This window comes from Rhea pennata, chromosome 3 (genome assembly GCF_028389875.1).
Source record: "Rhea pennata isolate bPtePen1 chromosome 3, bPtePen1.pri, whole genome shotgun sequence".
NCBI lineage: Eukaryota > Metazoa > Chordata > Aves > Rheiformes > Rheidae > Rhea > Rhea pennata.
In genome coordinates this window covers 105,796,459-105,814,535 of record NC_084665.1, presented here as the reverse complement: position 1 = coordinate 105,814,535, position 18,077 = coordinate 105,796,459, and the positions used below count along the sequence as shown (strand labels likewise).

Here is an 18,077-nt window from a genome sequence, read left to right as displayed (position 1 = left end):
AACATATTGTACAAAAAAAAGTGATAGATTCAAGCCTTATTCCAGCCTGTGTGTTCAGTTTGCTTTCTGAATAAAGAGTAAAAAAGTGGAATATAAATTTCAGTAAGCAAACCAAAAACATCCAATGTTAGAAAACTGGTATCCTGTTCAAGCAAACATTTGCAATACTTAAAAACGAGTTAAAAACAACAAATGAAACATAAAATACTAATATTTATATACAATCCTTTCTTTTCTCTCTCTCTCTCTCTCTCTCTTTTTTTTTTTTTTTTTTTTTTAATACAGATATGCTTGACTGGTATTTAGGTCTCATTGTTCAGCCTAAAGATGAAATGTATTGTATTCAATCCAAATTTTTACCTGAATATCATTCAGAACTTATTCAGAGCTTGACATAAAGACAAAACAATTAAAATAATAAAAAAGAAATGCAAAATCTGAAAAGAATAGGTTTTTCTTTTTTTTTATAGCAAGGTTATTGCTTTAAAAGTTTGGGTCCCCTCTCCGTCTTCATTTCCGTCTCCGTCTCCGTCTCCCTCTCCTTTCTATTCTACTTTCCATGGAGCTTTTCTTAGGCAAAGTGAGGAAGGAAGCCAACAAGAAGCTGGCTGAAGCTCCTTGATTTGTCATATAAGTTAGAGATCACTTTTTATTTCAAAGTAGAGCTTTGTATTCTCCCCTTCCTAAGCTTACTTAGGTCCTGAGTCTCACTATTCTTAATAGGCAGAGGAGTTGGTTGAAGTATAAGAGCCACTGCCACCAAACTTCAGACAGCTGAATTTTGTGGGGGAGAGGGGGATGTACCAGATACAGTAAGTCTAGCAAGTTTAAAGTCACTTGTTTCAATATTGCAAGGAACATTGGCAGACTGACACAGGAATTAGATTTTTATTTTGATGTCTCTTGCTTCTCTGGTGAAGGATCTGTCAAATTTGTGATATATATTAAATATGGTTTTATATATTTAAAGATATTTGTGTGTGTGTGTGAGAGAGAGAGAGAGAGAGAGACATGTTTAGACTTATACCACCTGTGCTTATCATTTTACCTAACATTACAAATTTTATTCATTTGAGTACCTATCTATTGATGAACAATTGCAGATGGCTTCTGTTTGTAAGTAATTATCAAAAATTTTGGCAATAGATGGAGGAAAGCTCTTATCTCATGCAGAAGATCAGGTACGGATGTCTTCTGCTACCAGCTGTTTGTCCAGGTAAAGATCTATGCAAAAATAGTCTTGAATAAATATATCTATGTTCCCTCAGGCTGTACTGGTATCTTATTGTCTATCTTCTTCAAAAATCTAAAATGCAGAGGCCGAAGAAGTAAAGAAAAAAAGTCTCTTTCTTTTTTTTTACATAATGCTCCTAGAATATTCTACACATTGTTTCAGTGACTGAATGCTAACCAGTAAGACATACGCAGCACAAATAGATATCATAAACAATTTAGACAAAACCCATGAACAGTATTCTCTCTGTCGTAATACAAAATTAACATTATATTAAAATTCAAGGAAGATTACCAATGGCAAAAACTTTAAATATGATTCTCATTTAGAAAAATAAAATACAGAAAATTTATATTGTTTTCAAAAGGTACAAATAATTTTCTTATAATAGAAAGATTATACAATGAGATTTCTTGCATCTGGAATTGGATAAACAACTTTTTTCAGGAGTTTATCAAAGGATCAAACTATGATAACTGAAATCTGAAAATAATATACTGATATAAAAGATCACAGATGAACGTAGTTACAAAGATCTGGTTAGTAGGTTGATAAGCTTCTAAAGCATAATGCATTCAGGAAGAAGCAGTCATTCTTTCTTTTACATACAATTAATTATTTACTAAAATTCAATTTCATTGCAAAAGTCTTCTAAACCAAGTCTGCACTCACATACCTCCAACCCATCCTATCGAATCATATTTTGTTTTCAGTGCATACTGTCCTTTCTCAGATGACTTGCAAATATCTGACAGCTATGCAATGTTTGGGAAAAACTTTCCTTCTTTATCATACCAAAAGGCTTTTCCTGATTCTGATCAGTGATGTTTCCCAGCCCATCTCATATCTGTGCCAGTGAATCACTGGCACAAACAGCCCCTAGAAAGAGGCTTCCAAAGAAGAACAAGCCCTTCTTTGTCAACTTCCCTTCCTCAATAGGAAAATTATCTAAGAGATGTGACAGTTCAAGTTAAGGTTTTCTTGCCACTTTCCACCACTGTTAAGATATTAAAGTAAGGTCGATTTTAATTGGTTTCCCCAACTTCTTTGCCTGGAGGAGATTCAGGTGACTTTTTTCAGGGAAATGCTGGCCCTATCCATGAAAAGATTTCTTTCTCTCCAGGACATGAGAGCTTTTGGAGATGTGATGTCTTAATGCCTAAAGTCTCTTTTTTACTTATGATCAATGACCATAAATATCATCTAGAATCTCAGAAGAGAAGTCATTAATAGCAGTATGTAGAGCTTATGTTAGGCGGTAGGAAGAGCTTTAGGCACTCTGATGGCCTCTGGGCCCAAATATTTTACACAACGGTACAGCAAATGTCATATTTTTTTTCTATTAAAATATCTGCAGTAGATGATACTCCTCCTCCTTTTCCTACAGCAGTGTAGTAACTAACACATGAAGCCATAATGCGTGACACCTAAATTCAATTCATTCCTCTGCCTCTGGCAATTTAAAAATGCATCTTCTACAACTTCTGCTCTACATAAATAGATTATAAAATCAGTTAGTCACAAAGCGAGCAAATATGGACTAACCTCTTTAGCACAGAGTATGGCATTACACAGGCAAAAGAAGATCACTTCTTCAAGGAAACTAATACATTAAACATTTGAGAAATTCAATTCTAAAATAACCCATGAATCAACATTCATTGTTGTCAATGTGTCTACTGAACAACTAGATTAGAAAAATCTGTTCATATTCCCTTCTCTTTCACTGCTTCCAATAAGTTTTTAATTGTTCATGCAAAATGAAACAACAGCCTTTAGCCACATGGGCCAGGCCATTCTGTATAGGGCTACAAAGATTAGAGGACAGGAGCATCTATTTTATGAGATGGGCCTATTTAGCCTGGAAAAGAGAAGACTGAGAGGGGATCTTATCAATGTTGATAAATACCTTAAGGGAGGGTGTCAAGGGGATGGGGCTGGACTCTTTTCAGTGGTACAAGAGGTAACCGGCACAAACTGAAACACAGGAAATGCCACTTTAATATGAGAAAAAACTTCCTTGCTGTGAGAGTGAGAGCACCAGCACAGGCTGCCCAGAGAGGTTGTAGAGTCTCCTTCTCTGGGAATATTCCAAACCTGCCTGGATGCATCCCTGCCTAACATGCTCTAGGTGACCCTGCTTAAGCAGCAGGGTTGGACTAGATGATCTCCAGAGGTCCCTCCCGACCTCAACCATTCCATGACTCTGTGCCTCTGCATTCTGCTATGTGATATCACATACAGTTTAAAATCCTTTTTACAAAAACAAGGAGGATGAACCTAAATCTCTTGCAAACTAGTTCTAGTCTCTTGCAAAACTAGTTTTTGCTTAAGGGATTGATACAGCTCATCTAACTACTGTGTTATAGATAACTTCGGTGACAATTGTTATTGAAAAAAAAAAAAACCTCACAATCACCACTGAAAGTTTTCTTGCAACCTTCCTTATGCGTTCTGAGTAACTACTGATTTTACTACTGCAAGTAAAATAGACAAACCCTATCAGATTATCCTGAAAGAGCTCTAGAGCTCTTTAGTCCTTGGCTACAGAGGATTTTTTTCTTTCATGCCAGTATATCACTTCAACACCTTCCAGATTCCTGCAGAGTTGCAGGGAACTGCCCTCAACTTAGGCATATAGATAAAAGAGATGAGAATTCTCAATGTCTCATGTCCCTGCATGAGAACCTTCATTTCTGCTTGTATTTATTAAATATAATTTACTGAATAACAAGTATATGCACCTCTCCTACAAAAATCAAGGATATCAACATTAACATCTATATGTCTCCCAATTCTGCAAGCATTAACAAATACAGAATTTACGATGAGAAATGATGTTTGTCAATCTTCAAGTAATTATTATGCTATTCTGTTGTCATATTTTGAATGACAACCTTAGATTTTAAAAATTATTGTGAATTTAAGTGAGTAGATATGCGAGCATATGCTATCACTGATATCTACTGGATGTACTGTATGCAGATAACATTTTCAGAGTTTGGTTGTTCAATTGTAGCCTTTAAAGGAACAGAATATATTTCATATTACCTTTTTTAAGATTATACTATGTGTTTAGATTAGTAGAATAATAGTAATATAGGTATAATTTAGTAACAAAATCTGCTTCTGACATATTTAAATTAAAATTTTCTATATAAATGAAAACATAGCACCAACATATTATAACGTAATACAGATCCCTCCTTGAGTTTTTCCCACTTTTCCTTTTCTTCTGTGACAGTCTGATTTTTCAAGATGCAGTATAAATTGATTCAAAATTTATAGTTCACTGCTATCAATATGGTCCATGGTACCTCAATGAATTCACTAACTTAAACAGAGAAGATCTACCAATCATCACTTGCATCCTAATATTCTTCTGAATTTACTCAGGTATTTTGAATATATTTTGGAGCAATAATGAAGAAATGGGCAATCCAACAGATTGTTTCAAAAGAAAATATGTGTAAAAATCTGTCCTGAGCGGAATATATATATATATATATATATATATATATATGTATATGTAAAACCTAGTAGGAAATTTTATCTGAAGAAAGCAGCAGTCTACTACTGCTTTAGAATTCAAAAGAAATCAAAGAAAACTTCAATTCAAAAGGATGGGACAGACTCATCTTTGAAATATGCTCTAGGAGAGACACAGTGGGAGTCTAGTAACTCGTCCACAATTGTTTTGAGACCGAGGGGAGAAAAGAGAGAAAGGCATGTTCTCCCAGAAGCAATATGAAATAGAGACTACACTGTTCTGATGAGACCTATCAAATTAGAAGTTTTATGTTATTTTGATAACTTTGATAACTTTATTAGAAGATCACATGGAGGTGATTAACAGGATATAGACTATAAATAAGAAGTGAGGATGATTTTAATATGAAACTTTATTTAGACTGTAAAATAATTTTATTTTAAACATTGTGCAAGAGTACTAAAAAGAACCATATGTTCAATCTATCCCAGACAATATAGTCCTTAATTTGAATTGGAGTTACAAAAGAAACATTTCAACATAAAAAAAAAAAAAAAAAAAAAAAAAAAAAGTATGTGTTAGTATTTCCACTACAAACCACTAGATTTTAAGTGTCTGTAATTTAAAAACAGGGAACATCTTTTTGATGAGCTCAGTGAACATCTGAGCATTCTCAGCTGAGGATGAGAAGTAAGAAATATTCTCCTTTAAGAATATATCCTTATTTATGCAGCAAAACTGTGCTGTCATTTTAATGCACACTAATTTAATGTAGCTAATTGAAATTAAAATGTGCTTGTAGTGCTACAAGTATCTGTTTGCCCTTTTCTTTCTAAGCAAAGAATAAATTCTCTAAACTAAACTTCTAAACTCTTTCTGTAGAGTTGATTGTAAATATTAAAAAATTTACTGTCATCACATCTCAATGCTTTGTTATATAGACTAAGCTAGCATGTACTAAAAATAATTTTGCTCTGCAAATGTCAGGTTTTTATATGGTTCTAGTTCAGGGTCTTCAGGCTTCAAGTCTGTCAAACTATGGAAGACAGCCAAACCCTAGTATCTAAAATGCAAGGTCACTTATAGTCATCTCTTTTAAAAAACAAAACAAACAAATAAAACAATAGGATGTGGTTCTGGGTCTACATTTCAAAAGCAGAACAAGAAAATAAAAGCAGATGAACCTAATTCTCTATTACAACTTTTGAACCTTGTGGGTTTTTTAAAGTTATTATTTATTTATTTATTTATTGTGAAATCAAAAGGGTAATAAAGAACAATACATCCACCTGAGAATTATCCAAGAGTATTGTGGAAAACAGCTATGTAACAATTCCCTCAAAGTAAACAGCATTTACTTATTGAGTGTATACTATCTATATTCCAGAGGGAAAAGGTTTTTGAGGAGATGCTATATGCTTCATTTTCACAATAGCGTCTGAATAGTCTCTTGTAACTTTGCTGAGGATTTTAGCAAACTGGAAAATGCTACCTTAATTATTCTTTTTTTCCTTTGCAGTGAGAGCAATCTGTCTGGAACCGATACTTGACTCTGTTCTTTTTTTAAAAGAGTCACTTAAATTTTATTTACATAAGTAGGGTGTGTTTTTTTCTTCTTTTCTTTCTCTCACCTTAAGTTGGATAAAAGGAAACTGTAGAAGGTAGATCTTTTGAAGATCATCCAGACACTTCCTGAATATGAAAATAGTTTCTACACAACAAACAAAACTTAGGGATTCTTAAAATGCTTTGAAATACAGTTCATGTAGAAAACGTAACATTAACTTTGTTTAGTGGAAAAGTTTGCTCTATTACTTTTCTTCTAGACATCTTGCTAAAAGGCTTGACAGGATCTTAAGCAGTTCTCCAAAGCAGAGATCAAAAAAAAGTTAAATATTAGCAGTTTAAAGGCTTATTTGCACGAAGCTCTTTTACTGAATAGAGAACACCTTTGTTGTATTTACAAAATGCTTTAGGAGTTTATAAAACATGAGAACAATTTGAGCTCAGACTGTTGATAGGTTTTGTTTATTTCTCTATTGGGTAATATTGTAACCCAGTAGGATGTGATACTATCACCAGGGCAAAAGGGATCACAGATGAAGCTGAACACAGTATGTTCTGTGCAAGAGCAAAATTGCCTGACAATGAAGTATAAAGATAACATCCCTACACTGTTCTTCTTTTCAAGATAAAGCAGCCTTAAAATGCAGAAAGAAAGCAAAAGGAGGACCTCAGGCAATTGTTCCTTCTGAATTTAGGTGATTAAGATAAAAGGTCTCATATCCAAATCACCCCTCCCTTTCATTTTGAAAGTAGAATCAGAGTGCCCACTATGCACCAGCTGGAATCCATTAGTGTTTCCTATTTTTTAAAAAATTTTGAAAGAGAGACAAGTGAAAACTGGAATTATTATACTGCTCTACATTTTGAAGATTCAGCTACACTGGGACTCAGATAGTAATTTAAATAAATCTTCATTTTTATGTCAAACGGTGACAGACAAGGATACAGAAAAGGTAAACACTCTGCAGTTGTGTTCCTAAAAATGCAATGATATGAAGAAATTGAGAGATACAAGATGAAGAAACTCAAATTTAAAAAAAAATCATTAAATAACTTCAAGTAAGTTATATGAATTAGAAATCTACTTAAAGATTTAACAACTTAAATATGACAGCAGTTAAATACAGTTTTCCCAAAAATGGTGGATCCTGGATGCATACACATCCTTCACATTGCCTGAGGATGCAGAAATTCAAATGCTGATGCTATTGAAGATTTTCTGCACATGAGCAGCTATAAATAACTTAAATGAGAACTCTCTCTGCATAAAAGGCTAGCTAAAAATGAATAACACTTTTCAAATTTGGTTTGACTTCTCAAAGATAAACTCAAATTGAAATTTTATGCTACAGAGAATTTAAAGAAAACAAAGAATGCCAAATCTTAAGAGTCTCAAAAAATCTCCAGTGCTATTCAGGCTAAACAAAATTCTCACACTTCAGTCTCCATGGAAATTAACTTCATGCTGCAACATGACAAAGTATATTAAATATAATTGACTATTTTGCAGTGATAGTAGTAAACTATTAAAAAGAAATAACTTATTAGAAAGTGTCAGCAATTATTTTAGCATTCTATCATTAACTATTCATATACTATTTACTATAACAACTGAACATGATAAATTAATGTGATTTTAATATAAGTATCAGTGAACAGTACCTCAGTGAAGGTTTTGGTCAAATACAGTATTAATGTGCTATTAAAAATCAAGTGCTCTATAAAATTTAATTAAAGAGTAACACTATTTAAATTTGAAACACAAATATCAAGGAGCTGTTTCTTTTCAGCTTCAGGCTTGCAGTTTGTCATAGCTTGTTTTAGGAACACTCTATAAAGACGAAATAAATTGCTAATAGAGGACAGAGAAGTAATATAGGTTAAAAATACACTATTCAGGACAAATTTATTATACTGATACATAATTCTTAGATCCCATGCAATGCTTACCCTGAAAGGCTAGTCTGAATTGAATGAGTTAATATTAGTGTATTGATAATATTTTTCATGCTATGTCCTAGACAAAGATTTATAACAGAGTCTAAAGGAGACAGGAACAGGTAAAACACAGGCAAACAGACAGAAGCAGCATGCAAATCAAATATAAAAAATCATGGCAAAACTAGGAAAGGAGATTTGAAGAACTAACTCAAATTTTTCTTCTCATTATCATGGGATGTCCTAGTGTCTAAATCTGAGAAGAAGTAATAAAAGTGTTTAGTTATTTGCCTTTTTTTGTGAACAGGAGGAACCAATCATCTATAGTAATAAAGGCAGTTCTACAGCCACAATGTTGAGCACAACATTGTCAAGGTATTAATCAGTTAAAAGAAAATGATTATTAAATATAATCAAGTATTTACATTTTCTTGTCTTATAATTTCTTGATTCTGCAATTTTGCAGTTAATGTGACAATATAATGGCATAAGCTAAATTTATTAAATTTATTAAATTTATTAAATTTATTAAATTTACAGCAAAGCTCTATCTTCTGTGATCTGATAAGCATACATTATTGTAATCAGTTAAAAGAAAATGATTATTAAATATCACAGAAGCACAGAACCAATAAGGTTGGAAGGGACCTCTGGAGATCATCTAGTCCAACACCCCTGCTCAAGCAGGGTCATCTACAGTATGTTAGACAGGATTGTATCCAGGCGGGCCTTGAAGATCTCCAGAGAAGGAGACTCCACAACCTCTCTGGGCAACCTGTGCCAGTGCTCCGTCACTCTCACAGGGAAGAAATTCCCCCTCACATTCAGGCAGAACTTCCTGTGCTTCAGTTTCTGCCTTTTGCCTCTTGTCCTGTCACATGGGACAACTGAAAAGAGTTTGTCCTCATCCCCTTGACACCCTCCCTTCAGGTACTTGTACACATTGATAAGATCACCCCTCAGTCTTCTCTTCCCCAGGCTGAAGAGGCCCAGCTCTCGCAGCCTTTCCTCACAGGGCAGGTGCTCCAGCCCTCTGATCATAGTTGTAGCCCTACGCTGGACTCTCTCCAGCAGCTCCATGTCTTTCTTATACTGGGGAGCCCAGAACTGGACACAGGACTCAAGATGAGGCCTCCTGAGGGCTGAGTAGAGGGGCAGGATCACCTCCCTCCACCTGCTGGCAACACTCTTCCCAATGCACCCCAGGAGACCATTGGCCTTCCTGGCCACAAGGGCACATTGCTGGCTCATGGTCAACTTGTCATTCACCAGCACTCCCAGGTCCTTCTCTGCAGAGCTACTCTCCAGCAGGTCAGCCCCCAGCTTGTACCTAGGGTTTTTCCTCCCTAAGTGCAGGACCCTGCACTTGCCCTTGTTGAACCTCATGAGGTTCCTCCCCACCCAACTCTCCAGCCTGTGCAGGTCTCTCTGAATGGCAGCACAGCCTTCAGGTGTGTCAGCCACTCCTTCCAGCTTCGTATCATCAGCAAACTTGCTGAGGAAAATCAATATAATCAAGTATTTTCATTTTCTTCATTTTCTCTTGATTCTGTGATTTTGCAATTAATGTGACAGAATATGGTGGGGAACTAAATTTTGAACCTAAGCTTGTTTTATAGCAAGACTGTATCTTCTGTGATATGAGAAGCATACGTTATTCTACTGTTCCTCTCTGAGAGTAACAAATAAAACAAGGTGAAGTGGCAATCCCTGAGATGTATTTTGCAAAGTGAGAAGGTTGCTGTAAGTGGACACTGTACCTTGCAATTCACTGCAAAGGTCCCTTCACTCTCACAGGTTTCTACAGGACACTTTTCACAAATAGGAAGGAAGGAAAAAATGGCTTTTTCAGCATTTCATCCACACATTGTAGCATACCATAAAAGAATACCAAAAGTAAAAGATTCATTTACACACTTGTTAGATCATTAGAAATGATAACACCAAATTTTAAAAAGCACTAGATGATTCAAGTGATCTAGCATTCAAAACTTCCATGTAAACTCCTTTCTTACCCCTCTTCTCCTGCAAGTCCTCCTAAGCAGTCATCTCTCTCTTGAAACGTGTATACTCACTGGGTATCTTCTGTTTCACAACACATTTCTGCTTTTGCACATACCCCATTTCCCACAAGAATGAGAAGCTATTTACTATTGGAATCTACTAATTAAACAGAACAGTATTTAACTTCTCTCAGTGCTGACAAAGCCATGTCAGTGTGCAGAAGGGAATATGAAATTCATGAAGGCAGGGACAGCATCCTGCACTGTCAAATGTCAGTGAAACCTCAGGAGTATGGCACTGAGGTGGGAGAATGTGTATTTCTGTGGGTGAGGGAATATTTTATGGATTCTAGCTCTATTTATAATTTATCGACTGACATTACATTCAATTTAAAAACAAAAGCTATTCTAGAATTAGAATCCATAACAGGGGACTGCTTAGTTTTGCATAAAGTACCCTAACCAGAGTTACGCTCTCACTTATAGGAATGCTTCCTCTCTTTACCTTTGTGTCTTTCTATTCCTTTGTAAACAGCAGCACAACTTCAGTATGGAGATAGTGGAAAGCTCCCACCTAGTCTACCTTAAAGCAGAGTGGAAGCTAAGAAAATCATCATGAAAAGTATGGATTTGATTTGCTACATGAGGTCTAGGAAATCCACTTTAGACACAATCATCCCAGATGAGTTGTGTCGCTCCGGCAAAAAAAAAGGCTGGTGAAGATGGCAAGAGTATAGTTAAAACCACTTTTCTGGAAGGATCTGATTATGACATTGTTCCTTAGGTAGACTTCAACAGACTTAGGAGTTGTTCCACTTCATTTCTATATCCCAGTAATCACCAAGCTTCTGTGACTGGCATAACTTTGGGGATGTACAGAAGTACGTGACTGCCTAGGAGCATCACTCTTGGTTATGTACACACTCAAGAGGGACCAGCCCACTAAAAGGTTGGCTTTGCACTCAAGAAACAGTGATCAGCTGTGAAATGTAAATGAAACTGTAATAGAATTGTATAATTATAGGTAGGAAAAAAAGATTTGTTGGTGGAAGAAAAAAGTGAAAATAGTATCTTGGGCAGTTTTGTTCAAGTAGTCATGAAATAAGTATAAATTCATACCTTTGCATGAAAGTAAATGTGAAATATGTTAAAGTAAATAATAAATTGTGAATAAATTATATATTTAGAAGCAATGTCAATAAATCTTCATAACCATAATTAGTAACTAAATGCGTATATTTGAAAACAATCGCACTTTTTGCTGGAAATATATTAGAATAATAACTGAAGCAATAATAATAACAACGAAACAAAGAATAAAGTGCCAACAACAGTGGAGAATTTTTGCCTTCATTAGTGGCAAACCAACACAGAAGACTTATCTTGAAAACTATCAAAAATAAATTAATAGCACACACAAAAAACTTCTGAGAGAAGTAAATTCTAGGAATTCTAGTCCAATAAATTTGGACTATAATGGACTATAATTCTTCAGACAAGCTAAATGGAAGCAGCACAGCATAACTACGTACAACTGGGTAGACAGAAGATGGAATGACCTCCAACACAGTACAGCACAAAGAATAACAAAAAGAGGTGAATGAAAGAGAAAAGCAAGATTATAGTTTTCTGTTCCTAAAGTTCAGCTAGACACAGGATAATCCAACAGCTTGTTTTTACCCACATATAAACCATACTAGCAAACTCAAAAAAAAAAAAAAATCTTTCTAAAGGATAATTAAATATTCAGAAATAAATTTTTGAAATTAAACTTACAACACACAAACATGCCAATTACAGTACTGTGCCAGATGTTAGGAGCCTTTACAGGTGACAAACTATCTCTTACATTATTAAAAAAACAGATACCTGTTTCAGTACTCTCAAATCTAAAAATATGGTTTACTTTAGTGACTTATCTTCTTCAAGACGCTGTGTATATTTATTTTGTTCGTATTCTTGAGCCAGCATTGCTAGGAGGATATTTTTACCTTATCATTATCGATAGGAATTTGTTCCTAATTCCATTAATTCTGTGTGTCTTACATACAGTTCCAAAATAGCAGAGTGTTATTCTCTCAATTCCCTTCAATCATAAGTTCCCCTCAATTACACTAAATTTTGAGAGGAAGAATAAAAGAGAACACTCTGAATGTACATTTAGACAACGTATTTCAAACTGTAGTTACATAAGGGTAGTCAGCCAATTTTTCTCCTTCAAAAGATTGTCTATGTCCTTCATATTGTGGGTGATTACAGACAGCAATTGCTATAGAATACTTCTTGGAGCGTTCTCAAAGTCACTAGTTAAGTACAGACTGCAGGATAACTTCTGAATACAACCACTGTCTCCAGAAAGATAGGAAATAGTACTTCTGTGTGAAAGACAAGCCTTTCATCTGCAGATATTAACTACTAGTATATTTGACAGGGAAGTCATCATTGTTACTTCAGTCCTTCTGAGTAAACTTTTATAGGAAATTAAATTTCTTTATGAATGATCAACTAGCTTTCTGGTAAACAACTAAATACAGAATATAAAATTCTCTGTGAGGTGACTGGCAGTTCCAATCTTTTGACGGTGGGTATAAAGAGGTGTGGAGAAAGGGGACCCTCCTGAAAAGCCACCTCACGCCAACAAAAACTATCAGAATTCACCTCACAGCTAAGCTATGGAGAGCTGCTTTCACAGAAGAAGTACAACTTTAACAGAGAAAAAAAATGTTAATCTGCTGATATTTGGGGAAATCACACTCCACCTTGGGTCATATTGTCATATTTTTTAAATGGCGCAAGAGGGGACTAGCCCTAGGTTCCTGGACCTTCTCCAACGTTTTTAATTTAACAGTAAGGCTTTTTTCATAAGCAAGTTTAGTAATGAGCAGGTGGCTGCAGGCACAAAGGGAGAGTGATCTAATTGGAGGCTGCACTCAGAAATAGGGTCTTTAACCAGAGCAAAACTCTAGCTTGACCCATCAGAACTCTATTCATACTGAGCTGGAGGAACACTGTATAGCCATTTGAGCTGCGCAGTGCATGGCACGGCTGCAAAAAAACATTAAAATCATTGCAACTGAACCAATTAAATGGTCAGAAGGTACGCAAAGCAGCTAAATTTGAAGGGCTCTCATCTTGAATGTGATGGAAATGATCATGAAAATAAATACTATCATATGCTCCAGAAGCACTGAAATGTCCTTGTTGATATGTAAATGCTAGTGTGTACATACCTTCCACATGAGTTTGGTCAGCATCGAAATGACAGTGAGGAAGAAAGACTCTAGAGGCTAAAGAATCCAGTAATGTACTTATGAATTTGTGCCACAGAATTGAGACTAGATCTGATTTCTGAACATGCACTCTAAAATCAACAGATTTCAGTTCAAGCAGGGTTTCTTCTCACTCTTTTGAGAAAGAAGTTGTTTTTGTCTGAACTATTCATCAGAGTAAGAGAATATCTTCACTCTTAATGTCTTAGGTGCCATGATACAACAAACAGGATCTCTGCAAATGTTCTTGGTGTTGTGAAAAATTCACACGACAGGAGCTTTAACAGAAGGGTAATGAACATGTCTTTCTCTCTCAGTTCCACTCAATTGCTTGGCAAAGAGCTTCTTTCCCCACATTTTTCTGTATCAAAGTTATCTTCTAACTTTTCTTCTTAAAAGGATCTCCTTTAATACTCTTTGATTTCCCATATTTATAGCTTTTTCTCCTTTTTTTGTTTCACCACAAGAGTGGCTTTAAAAGAATCCCTTTTAGAGACTATTTTCTTATTGGACTACTCCTTTACTTGACTTTAAGGGCTGCAACCTCACAAACTGGAATTATGAATTTAAGCACACCAAAAGCTAAAATGGACAATCAGAAATACCATTGGGTATACCTTTCCCCCAAATCAGTGTGCTCCTTCACAGATCTACCAGGAAAACATACCATTTCTCAATCAAAGCCTGCCTCTTGTCATACTTGGCTGTGAAGCAGAGAGGTACCTAGAAATATTCCTATGTTATTGGCTATTTTTCTATATTGCTTAGAACAGAAAGGATTATGGCCGTCTTCACTCTCTGAAACTTTCTGGCACACACTGGTAACAAGAAGGGCTTGCTGAATACTGGCTCCTCTGTCTTGGCACCACTCAATCTCTTAGAGAAAGGGATAAGCACACTGAGAGCATATGCAAGTCTCAAGATCTTGGCTTTATACACATTTCTTTGAGAACATTTGCTACTTCAGAATACTCTGCACAATATCAGATACATGCTAAACCCTCCTTTCTGGATTTATATGACTTGGAAGTGATTCTTGACTTTCTAACTTCTGTGTTACATCTATAATCTGCTACTTTATTTTCTTAACAAAATTTTAGAGAAATTTTTGTATTTGAACAACTTCAGACTCAAAATTCTCCTAAGAAGCCAACTCTTGATTGCTGAAGACGAAGTACATTAACAAGAAAAAAAAATAGCCCTGTTTCCTTTTCTGGATTCAGCCAATGTCACCAAAGGAAAGGTCACAAGAACAAAGGTTTCTGGGTAGCTGAAGCCACTCTCATTGTACACTATTTATTCATTAATTTAAAACAGCAGTGCATATGCCCCAAGACCTTAAAGACACTGATGTATGGGTCACTGTGGTCTTTTACTGCACATACTTATCTGAACTACTATAATCCCTATATGAGTGTTCTGCAATTTGACATGGCGTTTGAGCAGTAACAGCCTTCCCTAGTGTCCTCTTTATCCTTGAGAAAGCCTTGCTCCTTTTTCCAAGACAGCCTCCACAGTCATGAGCAGACTATGCACTACATCAACCACAGAACTCACCATGACTGTATGTTTTTTTTTATCATTTTTTTTCCCCTGGAACTCACAAAAAACTCTTTTCTCTAGATCTTATTTTGGAGCCCTTTGTAGAACTATCCTACATTATTAGGTTCACAGACATAAGTATTTATTGACAATGCAAGAAACTCCTCAAATGGAGAAAAATCTTTGCGTAACTGACTCATGGTTAACCAGAGTCCTGCATGTATTAAAGGTACTGTAAATATAACAAATTAAATAGTCAATAGTCAGTATTACTTAAGAAAGAAACCAATCAAAAAGTATCAGAAATGAGATGGCATTCATTTTTTTTTCCACTTAAGTATTTTTTATCTTTGTACGCGAGACCTATCTTTGCAATGCTGTATGAGGAACGACTAAATGATTAATACTTGAAGAGGAGCAAAAGCAGAAGTATTGAAAGAGTTTACAACTACTCATCAAGATGTGTGGAATTACTTCTGTAAGTCTACAAATTGACAACATTATTTCAAGTATGTTAGTAGTGATCATTTTAGGTATTTCTTGTACCTAAATATATAAGCCTGGATACTCCTTTTGAGTCAGAGGGAGTACAAGCACAATACAAAGTGTACCACAACTGAAATTCTGACCGATGGAAATTGGTTCTGAAGACTAACACATCTAGGAAAAGAATCTTCAACATAACACACACAGAGAAAAAGAAGGGCTGATTCAGTTCAATATTTATAGAAAGAAAAAACAAGAATGCACTCCATTGTAACACCATTTGTTTCAAAACTGAACTATGATTACATGGAAGATGTATCTCCCTATGCCTTAATTAAGAAAAAGCAACCAGAAAAACCTCCTCCAAAAAATCTGTCGCTTACAGGGCTTTTCACCCCAAATCAGATAGATTATTTATCTAGACAGAAAAGAGAAACTTGTCTGAAGAGTACATAAGAGCTTGGATTCTGGGAATACTATGCATTCTTTAAATACCTCAGATAAATCATTACACAGACTTTAAAATTAATATGTACAGATATTATTATAAAAAAACCCACAAATTAAACCACACAAAACATGAAAGTTGTTTTATGAAAAGGCAAAGTGCTGGACAAATATAACAGACTGAGATAAAAGGTCTACTTAGATATACTATTCTGGTTAAATGCCAATTGTCTATACATAATTTATAAAAAGGAACCGTTTTTGATCAGTTATGAAGGGAGGTCTTTTACATGGGTTTAAGGAGAGATGTCTTCAAACCAGTCTACAAATGGATTCAAAATTGAACTTAATAAGAACAAAAATGAAATGTGAGGCCTCAGTTAATAAATTTGCTCTCTGCATGAGACTCATTGTGTATACATATGATTGGATCCATAACTCTAAATTATGCATAGGAAAAGATACAGGTGATCAAATCTGTGACTGGCATGGTAATTGGATACACTACCCTTACAATTTCATGGCTAATTCAATGCCTCATACTTAATTAAGTTAACTATTGACACTTAAGTAACCTTTGTAACTTTGCAATAAGTAATTCATATTATAGAGATTACTCTGAGAGCATTTTCAAGATATTGGTTATGAATCTCTCATTACAGTACATCATATAGGAATGACTTTCTAAAAGCTAAAAACAGGGGAAAAAAAAGAAAAGATACATGACAACAATATAAGGTGACAGATTCCTACAAATCAATATGCTTAAATATTGCTAATGGTTCAAAAAGTTTATGACAGCTGAACTAAAATGAATATATGTGTTTGAATGGGAGCCAGAGAAGCCCGACACAAAGAAAAACAAGAACAAACAAATCAGTCCCCCAAGAGCAATTTACTTACTGACGATTCCATGGATCAAAGAAGATACTAATTTTCATAGAAAATAGTATTTCCCTATTACTTAATGTATTTCAGACATGTACTTTGATTCCTCTTCAAAGAAAATTAAATTTATGTGTACTAAAAAGTACGGAGCAGAAATGCGGGTAAACAATTTCATATTGAATTTACGTACTGAAAACAGTAACTCTCTGAGCCTTTTGTGTGGTTGATCATATTTGTTTAGATGAATGTTGGCTGCATGTAACTTCAAAATAAGTATTCCATAAAGAATAATGATTCAAAATTTATAATCAAATAAGACATGAATGAGATAGAGCAATATATTGACAATATATTCAAATATTAAAATGAAAATGTAAAATAAAACCTAGGTTTTATGAAGTTAGGTTAATAAGATGGTAATTTTTAATACAATCATCAACACCAACTGTGTATCTTCTAATTCTAGCACAATTCTCAGTGTATAAAAATTTATAACAATTACTTGATCTTTCCAAGAATATAAACTAAGCCACATTCATTTAATTGTACTCACTGAATTTTCTCTTATTCCAACAAATGCCTCGAATCTTGTGTATAACAATGTTAACTAAGATTCTAGGAACAGACATTTAACTTTTCAAATAAATAATTCTACTTAAAAGGTATTGATGAATATATCAGAATAAAAGAAAGCTTACATAAAATGAGCACATTTCATTAGTTTTTTGCGGGGGAGTTGTTTTTTGTCTTTTTCTTAAGGCATTAAAGTGTATATAAAGATTGGCAAAGGTTATACTTTTAATGCATCTGTTGTCAACTTTAAATTAATTCTTCATGATTTAAAAGATGTCAGTAAGCAGTATTTTCATATTTTTCCACTGCTGTCAAAACCGTTAGCATATATAGTCTCTAAGTGCATACTAAATACATTTAAATATTTATTCATTTCTTCTTAATGCAATTTATAAATTCTTTGGCACTTTCAGCAGATAGAATTCAACTAAAGAGGCAGCAATAGACATTTCTTTCTCCAGCAACCAGATGGGTCTTACAGAAAGATGGACTATCTGGATTCCCCTGAGTCCCCCTGCCTACCACATGGAAAGGTTTCTGACATAACACACTAAGGTTCTGAGTTTCTTATAGCTTTTGCAAGGCTTGATTATGAAGTCAGGTTTGGAGTTTGTCTCAATCTTAACCAGGGTGGAAAAAAA

At 34.8% G+C, this 18,077-nt stretch overlaps 1 protein-coding gene across 1 annotated transcript in view; it reads right to left on the bottom strand.

Annotated features, from left to right (window-relative positions):
- The window catches only part of CSMD1 (CUB and Sushi multiple domains 1), a 1,182,441-nt gene that overhangs the window by 254,048 nt on the left and 910,316 nt on the right, over positions 1 to 18,077 (bottom strand). The gene's annotated exons all lie outside the window — the stretch shown is intronic.